Raw genomic sequence first — 9,861 nt, 5'->3', positions numbered from 1 at the left:
TGGGCTTTTGAAAATATTCCTTGAAATTTAGTGTTCTGAAGCTCCTGAAAGCCAGTAAATTAATGTTAGGTTCAAATAAGAGGGAAAGGAAATGGCCTTGTCCCTGGCCTCCTGAGAGCTGAATTCAGCTCCTTGCTCTGACTTCCTGTGTGACCTTGTGTGGACCTTTGGGTTACTTCCCAGGCTGCAGAATTGAGGGGGTGTGACCACACGGCCTCTAAAGTCTCTTGTAGCAGTAATGGTCTGTGACCCTTGCTGACAGAAAGGTCTACAGAAAAAATGGGCTTTGCACCAAGGCTGGAGACATTGTGGGTTTGACTGGCAGGTGAACAGCGTGTGGTTTGTTATCCAGACAGGCGCGCCGCGGAGGCATGGCCTGCGAAGAGGCCGGCGGAGGAGTGGGGCGGCGTTCCTGGGGGTCGGTGCAGCCTTTCTAGAAGAGGGGAGTTTTCTCTCTTAACAGACTGTAGTAAAGAGATCTGGAAGAGGGGAAGGTGCTCTTCCTTCCCTGACTGCAGGGCTCAGCATTTAATGGAAAAGTGGGACCGCATGGTCAGTAGGAGTGTTTACCTGTGGTGGGTTTGGTGGCTGCTCTAGGACAGCTCAGCTGCAGCTACTGGAATGAGTGGGGTTTCATGCATGTAAAAGTGAAGATTGGAGTCTTATTCTTTATTTGTAACTAGGGAAGGTTACATCAGATGAGTGGAGCCCCTAAAACCATACTTTAAAAATACATTCTCCCACTGACTGTGTAAACTTTATTTTGAAAAAAATCAAACTTAGTTGCAAAAATAGTAATACAAAAAACTGAAATTTTCTTTTCCTGGCCAAAAGACTATCTGACATTTGGCAAACCTTCAATACATTCTGAAAGTTTCTTCTGTGACCTAGGAGTCGTTAAGGTTTTACACATGTCAGATATCAAACACTGTAACCTTGATTATTTTTCCTGCTTTTCCCAGATTATGGAATTTTGCTGATACTGCCAAGCACCTGGGATATGCCAGGCTCATTGGCAGGGCAGGACGGAGGGGAGCTGGGATGGAGAGACAAGCCAGTACATGGGGCAGAGAGCAGGTGAGGTACTTACTAGGAACAGGAGGTCCAGATAAGTATTGGGGTTGTTTAGAGACTGGAGAGGTGCCGTGCAGCCAGGGGGGTTGGGGAAATTCCCTAGGAAGTTTGAGCAGGAGATGTAAGTAGAGGAGGGTTTAGCAGCAGGAGTAGGAGAGGGTCTTCCTATGTCAACATCAGAGGCAGGAACTTGCTGAGTGCATTGAGATACAAGGATGGCAACTGTGACCAGGAAGTGAGGGACAGTGGAAGGTGAGACTGCAGAAATGACTTAGGACCTCAGCCAAGTGGGCCCTGAATGTCAAGCCTTTCTTGCAAATTCACTTTGTAAAATGTCACCTTGACCTCTTACATGTGGCCAGTGAGGATATGTAGGGAATTAAGGAGTCAGGTTTTCATTCTAACATTTTGCTTTTAAAATTCGGTTTTCTAGAAACTGACATGATCCTTCCCCTTCGGGAGAGCTTTGAGGCTTGGCCAGAGAATTTTAGAGAATTCTCAGATAAATGGACTTTTTAGTGATGAGGTCACAGAGCAGAGAGTTGTCTCCCGCCTGATGGAGAACTTCTCTGAGGGGGGTTGCTACCAGCCTTGTATTGGAAGTTGCTTTTGCAGTGAATCCTCAAGTCAAAATGAGCTGGACAGCAGCTGTGATGGGCTTGGTGGCTGCTCCTGGTGGGCTCCTGCAGGGTCAGCGGAGGCGCCTTCCGCACACACCTGCCCTGCAGCTGCTCTGCTGACGGGTGCTCTGTAGGAGTATCATGGTTTTATCTGAAGCTACATTCTGCTGCTGGAAAAGAAAAGGTTGAAACCATTGCTCATTGTAGAGATGGAGAAGCAGGTGCAGGAGAGGGTCAAGGACTGACCCAAGGTGCCTTGGTGAAGCAGTCCAAGATTCTCCCCGAAAACCCACGTGTCCTGGGAAGCGAATGTGGCTCAAGAGAAAAGGCCTCTGCCTACCATGTGGGAGGACCGGGGTTTCGTCCCTGGAGCATGCTTGCGCGGTGAGCCAGTTCCTGCGTGGCGAGCCGAGTGCCTGCACGAGGGGGAGGGGAAAATAAATACCCTTATAAAAAAGACACATGTCCTTGCTTTCAACTTTTCTCTTGCTGTAGTTTACTTTTTTAAAGGATGTTTATTCCCCTTCCCGGCCCCCTCCCTCGTTGTTTGTGCTTGCTATCTGCTCCTTGTTCATCTTTTTGGGAGGCATCTGGAACCGAACCCAGGACCTCCCATGTGGGAGGGAGGCACCCAGTCACTTGAGCCACCTCTGCTCTGTGCTTGTGACTCTCAGTGTGTTTCCTTGCTGTGTCTCTTTGTTGTGTCAGCTTGCTGCATCAGCTGACTGTCTTGCTTGTCTTTTAGGAGACACTGGGAACTGAACCCGGGACCTCCCATGTGGTAGGTGGGCCCCTAATTACTTGAGCCACCTCCGCTTTCCATGCTGCAGGAATCTAGGGCCTGGAGAGGTGGCTGGCAATTCTGATCTGTAAAGGCAGACTGTTGAAGAGAAGGTTCTCTCCTCCCCATCACCCCCACCATGCCTCCCAGCAGGTGAGGTGAGGGTGGGTACAGTGGAGAGGGCGGAAGAGGGACAGTCCCATTGCCTGGCAGAAGTCCTTTTGCGGGGAAGCAGATGTGGCTCAAGCAGTTGGGCTCCCGTCTACCATATGGGAGGTCTGGGTTCGGTTCCCGGGGCCTCCTGATGAAGGCGAGCTCGCCCATGCGGAGAGCTGATGCAACAAGAAGTCCTTTTGCCCCACCCCATGCCCTTCATTTCTCCAGCCCCGTCACGTTCTGCGCTGAGGCTGCTGCGTTGGCAGCTGGAGGAGGGAGGCTGGAGTTCCAGCAGACGTCAGCTTCAGCTGGACGGTGGCTCTACAGGAAGGCCAGTAAGGTCACGGCAAGTGTGGAGTCCTCCCCGGGGTCAGTTGGGTCAGCGTCACCATCTGACCAAGTGGGTATTTTGTGACTCATCCCAGAGGTGATGGGGAGGACATAGAGGGAAAAGAGAATTACCCTGGAGTTGGAGTGTGTCTGATTGTGGGGGCTGGGAAGGGTGGGTGGGAGGTGCAGCACGGCCCCTTCCCCAGCCCCGTGGTAGGGGAGAATGTTGGGGAAACCCCAACCCTGGAGGAGGAGGCGTGGAGGGGCGCTGAGGGACAGCAGCTGTGAATCCAGGGGTCCGAGTGCTGGCCCCAACCTGCCACTGGCTGGCCTTGGGCCTAGCCCCTTCCTGCTCTGGGCCGCCAGTTTCCCCCTTGAAAATAAGGGGACCAAGCCGAGGTCACTGCAGCTGCTCCAGCTGTGTGGCGCCGAGTGGGGGTGCTTCCGGTTCTAGCCAGCACCGGGGCTGCTACAACGTGCTCACGATGGTCCCAGGGAAGCCCTTCTAGGGTTGAAAAGGCCTGGGCTGGTGGGAAACTGTCGGAGCTGTGCTGTAGGCTGGGGGTGTGGAGCAGGGGACATCTGGCCAAGGCTGGAGGACGGCTGCACCCCCAGGACTGGTGGTGAGCTGGGGGTCTCCCCGAAACTACCGGGTCTGCTAGCATGACATGCCCACAGTTGCAGGAGCAGGATGTATGCCTGCCACCAGGGGGCGCTTCTGCCCGGAGCAGGATTGAGCAGGATTCTGGATTAATGTGGATTTTTTTTTAATTATTTATTTATTTTTTTAAATTACATTATGAAAAATATGAGGTCCCATTCAACCCCACCGCCCCCGCCCCCCACTCCCCCCACAGCAACTCTCTCTCCCATCATCATGACACATCCATTGCACCTGGTAAGTTCATCTCTGAGCATCACTGCACCCCATAGTCAATGGTCCACATCATAGCCCAGACTCTCTCACGTTCCATCCTGTGGGCCCTGGGGGGATCTATAATGTCCCGTAATTGTCCATGAAGCACTATCCAGGACAACTCCATGTCCTGAAAACGCCTCCACATCTCATCTCTTCCTCCCGTTCCCCACACCCAGCAGCCACCATGGCTACCGTTCCCACACTCATTCCACATTTTCTCTGTGGACATTGGATTGGTTGTGTCCATTGCACATCTATGTCAAGTGAGGGCTTAGATTCCATATGGGTACTGGATGCACTCCTCCCGCTTCTAGTTGTAGGCACTCTAGGCTCCATGTTGTGGTGGTTGACCTTCTTCAACTCCATGTTAGCTGAGTGGAGTAAGTCCAATAAATCAAAGTGTAGGAGCTGAAGTCTGTTGAGGCTCTGGGCCTGGGTGTCATATTATCAGTCCAGAGATTCAAATCCCCTACATATATCTTAAACCCAGATTAATGTGGATTGAGAGGCCCAGGGCACTCAAAGGCACGTAGCTAGTTGGCTGCTGGATGAGAGCAGAAGCTCTGCCCTTCAGCCCCCGGCTCGGGTCTTCCTCCTCCACTGGGGAGTAAAGTGGACACACACTTGCTAACGAGAATGATGGTTTCACCCCAGGGAGGTGCCCCTGTCTTCTACCACCTTTGTGAACTTGCAGACTCCCCTTTGCTGCTTGGAACTCAGTTTTCCCATCTGTAAATTGGGCGTGCCCACTCTGCCAGCTGAAGAACTCAGAGGGGGGACTCGAGAAGCTCCGTGGCAGACGGGGTGACCTGTGTTGCGTCGGGGCTTGGGCTCCCTGGAATTCGCCAGAATCAGCAGCCAGCAGAGGCCGCCCCCACCCGGGAGCTGCAGCCGTGGGGGGGGGGGAGGGGGAGAAGCGAGGAGCTGAGCAGGGTGCGTGGCCTGGCCCTGGGGGGCTCTGGGTGTGGGAGACGGGCCTGGGGGGATGGAAGCCACGCAGGACCCCAGCCAGCCCCTGGGACTGAGAATTCCCGCCCTTCCAGCGACCTGGCCGGCACCCTGCCTGGGCCCTCAGCTGCCCCGAGCTTCGCCTCCTGCTGGACATCTGCCCGGCATCAGCCTGCCCCTGTGGCCACCAGTGCCCGCCACAGCCACCTGTCCAAGTCCCTGGCCCCGGCCTGAGCCCCACTTCTGACCAAAGAACCAGTGGCCCCCCATGTGTCCACCGCACCCTGTGGTTTCCACGGCCCTTCACATCTGTTACCTTGTTCAAAGCAGGCTGTGGGGACTCCAACCCACCTGTCTTCAGGTGTGGCCGCAGAGGCTCAGCAGATGGCCGCCAGACCCCGCCTGGGAGTAAAGTGGGGGGCTGGGAGGGAGCTAACGCCGGCCAGAGCCAAGGCCCCCAGGTCTGGGAGCAGCTTCTCTCAGAGGGGCCCTCAATCAGGTGGGAGCAGGTGTGACGCCAGGTGGAGATCGAGGCAAAAGGAAGGAACGAGGCTGAGGAAAAGCCCCGGTCCCTGTGACAGCGGCCCCTGGGCCTGCCTTCCGGCCCCTGTTAGCCACATCCCATCCTCCCCGCACCTGCTCCTGGCCCACCTGTCCCGCCCGACATGTCGCGCAGGCTTTGCCCTGACCTTGTTTGCGCTGCTTCCTCTGCTGAACCCCCTGCTCCTCACTAGCCAAGCTCTGCACATCTCCATTCAGATCGCCCTTCCGAGCTCCCTAAGAAGGGCCTTTCATTGCCTTCTCCAGGAGCCGTGGGGGCTGAGCAGCGCACAGTCCTTGTCTAAGAGGCGGTGGAGATTCAGTGAACTCGTGGGAGGAAGGCTTTGCTCCATGTGCATAGTCATTTCAATATTTCTGATCCATACTTGTGCTTGGTCTTCCAATTCTCTTTGGAACCGGGTAGGACATCTGTCTGATTCCCTCATTGCTTAATGAGTAGAATAAAATCTTTAACATTTTACTTCATTTCCTTTAAGCGTGGGAAACTTTACCTGTCAGAAATCCACAGGGAAGAGGATTTGGCTCAACTGATAGAGCAGCCACCTACCACATGGGAGGTCCAGGGTTCAAACCCGGGGCCTCCTGACCTGTGTGGTGAGCTGGCCCACGCGCAGTGCTGATGCGCACAAGGAATGCCGTGCCATGCAGGGGTGTCCCCCACATGGAGAGCTGATGCTGCAAGATGATGCAACAAAAAGAGACACAGGTTCCTGGTGCTGCTGACAAGAATGCAAGTGGACACAGAAGAACACACAGCAAATGGACAGAGAGCAGACAATGGGGGGGGGGGCGGAGGGGAGAGAAATAAATAAAAAATAAGTTTGAAAAAAAAAAAGAAATCTACAAAGCAAGTAGCCAAAGAATCAAGTGAGGAATGCAGTGGACCCAAATACCAGGACTGACAAGTTTTCTCCAATGAGGTAGAAAGGTTGGTCCTTTTTAAAACACAGTGATAACTACACAAAATTGGTCTTCTTTGAAATAAGCAGTTTTTTCTTTTAATCTCCCCTCCCCTCCTTTTCTCTACACCTGGAACATTTTCTCTTCTTCCTCCAGGTGTTTATTTTTGCATCACTATGAGAATCACGACTTTACCTTTTTCTGAATATTATTCTATAACAGCTTTACTATATAACTTACCTGTTTAAAGTATATAGTTCAATGGTTTTTAGTATATTCACAGAGTTGGGCAACTATCACCACAGTCATTTTTAGAGCATTTTCATCACCTAAAAAAGAAACCTCAGGAAGCGGACTTGGCCTAGTGGTTAGGGCATCCGTCTACCATGTGGGAGGTCCACGGTTCAAATCCCGGGCCTCCTTGACCCGTGTGGAGCTGGCCCACGTGCAGTGCTGATGCGCGCAAGGAGTGCCCTGCCACGCAGGGGTGTTCCCCACGTAGGGGAGCCCCACATGCAAGGAGTGTGCCCCGTAAGGAAAGCCACCCAGTGCGAAAGGAAGTGCAGCCTGCCCAGGAGTGGCACTGCACACACACACAGGTGACACAACAAGAAAAGAAACACAGATTCTGGTGCCGTTGATTAAAGGATAGAAGTGGTCACAGAAGAACACACAGCAAATGGACACAGAGAGCAGACAACTGGGGTGAGGGAGGTGGGGGGAGAAATAAATACAATTTTAAAAAAAGAAACCTCATACCCATTAGCTGTCACACCCCATTTCCCCCTAACCTGCCCGCCCTCAGCACTGGGCAACCAACAATCTCCTTTCTGGCTCTAAGCATTTGCCTGTTCTGGAGACTTCGTAGAAATGGGATCATTTCATCTGTGGTCCTTAGTGCCCGGCTGCTTTCAGTTAGAAAAAGGTTTTCAAGGTTTGGCCACATTGTCGCATGAATCAATAGTTCATTCCTTTCTACGGCCAAGTAATAATTCATGACATGGCTGCATTCCATTTTGTTCACCCGTTCATCAGTTGATGACCATTTGGCTCTTATCAATAAGGCTGCTAGGAACATTCACACCCAAGTTTTTTTATAGGTTTTCATTTCTCTCGAGTGGAATTGCTGGATCAAACAGTAATTAGATGTTTAACCTTTTGAGGAACTGCCAGACTGCTCTGTAAAGTAGGTGCACCGTTTTACATCCCCCCAGCGGCAGAGGAGGGTGCCCCTTTCTCTGCATCCTTGTCATTAGCTTCTTTTTTGGGGGTAGCTGTCCTCGTGGGTGTGAAATGGTATCTCAGTGCGTCTTCCACAGGCATCTCCCCGATGGCTGATGATATTGAGCATCTGGCCGTGAGCTATCGGCCCAAACATTATCTTTGCCCACGTGTCTGGAGCAATCTGATCTGCCTCTGGTTGCGGGCATCACACGGTTGAGTCCAGGCTGTGGCAGGTGTCCTGGGGTACAAGGGCTCTTCCCAGAGGTGGCTGGGAGCTGAGCGGACGCCCAGGAGAGCAGTCGGCCCTGCTGGGGAGGAAGGTTTGGGCATCGCCCAAGAGGACTCAGACCTTGAAGCCCTGGGAATGGGTGCAATTCCCAAAGAGACTGCGAGGGGAAGTGAGAAAAGCTGTGGGAACTCTTCAAAGGTAAGGAGGGTGAGGAGAGAAGGTGGAGACCAAAACCACAGCCCCACTGTCCTGACTGGGGTGCAGGGAGGGGCAGGACGGGCCGACCAGGGCATGGGCCGGGGACAGGCAAGGACTGTTGGGAGGAGGGCTGAGGGCAGGGACGTCCTGGCATTTGGAAAACGGAGGCACATAAGGAGGTTTCACAGACCAAAACCCTTTAACAGAGATTGACTTCCGCCTCCCACAGGGCGGGGCGTGGTGGGCTTGTTTTCTTAGGCACGGAATAGAAATGACGGAATAGAAATGACGTTCACAGCGACGAGGACCGGGGCTGAGGAAGCAGGAAGTAGGCGTGGGTGAGGGTGTGACCGGCCAGGGCGCCTGGAAACGGGACAACTGAGAAACTTGGGGAATCAGCCTCTTTGGCCACTTAAGACCAGGGCAGTCCTTGGCATGACGCAATACCTCGCTTCTTCCTTGAGGAACTTGCCAGATTGATGTCTTCGGTGGCAACTTGGGGAATGGTCGTGTCCACCCAAGAGAAAGAAGTTATGCATCGGTCTTCGCTGTCATCTTTACTTTTCCACCTTTGCACATTCAGAAAATATTTTTTATTTTTATTTTTCTTATTAAAAATTGTATTTGCTCTCTTAAAATGGATAAACTGCAGGGCTTTAAAAGTTTAAAGAGATACAAACAAGTGTAGGCTTCAAACTTTCTAAACTGACCTAATTCCCCTCATTGGTTGATCAAAAACTTTATATAGAGCAAATACAAAAAGCCCTTAGCATTCACATATTTAACGTTTGAGGTTTTTTTAAAAGATTTATTCTTTAAAATTTATTTCTCTCCCCTTCCTTCTCCCCACTCCCCCCCCCCCCCCACACACACACACATTGTCTGCTCTCTGTGTCCATTTGCTGTGCAGTCTTCTGTGTCCGCTTGTATTCTTGTCAGCAACACTGGGAATCTGTGTCTCTTTTTGTTGCATCATCTTGCTGCATCAGCTCTCCATGTGTGCAGTGCCACTCCTGGGCCAGGTGCGCTTTTTTTGTGTGGGCGGCTCTCCTTACGGGGCGCACTCCTTGAGCGTGGGGCTCCCCTACGCGGGGGACACCCCTGCGTGGCAGGGCACTCCTTGACTACATCAGCACTGTGCGCAGGCCAGCTCATCACACGGGTCAGGAGACCCTGGGTTTGAACCCTGGCCCTCCCATATGGTAGGCAGATGCTCTATCAGTTGAGTCAAATCTGCTTCCCAACATTTGAGATTTTTGATGAAACAGGAGCTATCCTGAAAGTCTATGATGTATTAGTTATGATTCTGTGAGGCATCGCTTAGAACAATGTATCCTTAGAGCTTTGGGTTCAGGCCCAGTCACATGCCTAGTTCCTGAGCCGAAGCAACCATCAGTCCTCTAAGCATGATCTCATATATGTTCTCTTGAAAATTAAATACAAATGGTCTCCAGGAGCCGATGGCTGGCGGGAGGGCAGCATGGCGGCCTCCTCAGGTTCAGAGAAGGAAAAGGAGCGGCCTGGAGGTGGTGGCGGAGTGGCCGGGGGCGGCGGAGTGGCCCACGAGAGCGGCTGCTGTCGGCGCTGGACAACCTGGAGGTCCTGTCGAGATCCTGGAGAAGTTAATTCACAGAGATGGGGGATTTCAAGATCTCCCAACAGCCTCTCTCAGCCCCCATTGTACTCTCCTCTTCTCCCTCCACTGATCGCTCTGACAATCGCCTCTTCTCTTGCCTAAGAGGATGTTTCTTCTCGGGGGCTCAGTATGGTGGAGGTGGAAGTGGGAAGTGCAGCAGGCAGAGGAGGAAACAGCGAGATCCTTTAGGGGAACTCAAAATAGTTCACTGTGTCTGGGACACAGTGACAAAAACTTGGGCAGGAGTCCCAGCTGGAGGAGGTCTTGCAGGAGCCACTTCAGAAG

Source organism: Dasypus novemcinctus, chromosome 8, assembly GCF_030445035.2.
Source record: "Dasypus novemcinctus isolate mDasNov1 chromosome 8, mDasNov1.1.hap2, whole genome shotgun sequence".
In the NCBI taxonomy this organism is placed as follows: domain Eukaryota; kingdom Metazoa; phylum Chordata; class Mammalia; order Cingulata; family Dasypodidae; genus Dasypus; species Dasypus novemcinctus.
Note: the sequence above shows the minus strand (reverse complement) of the source record.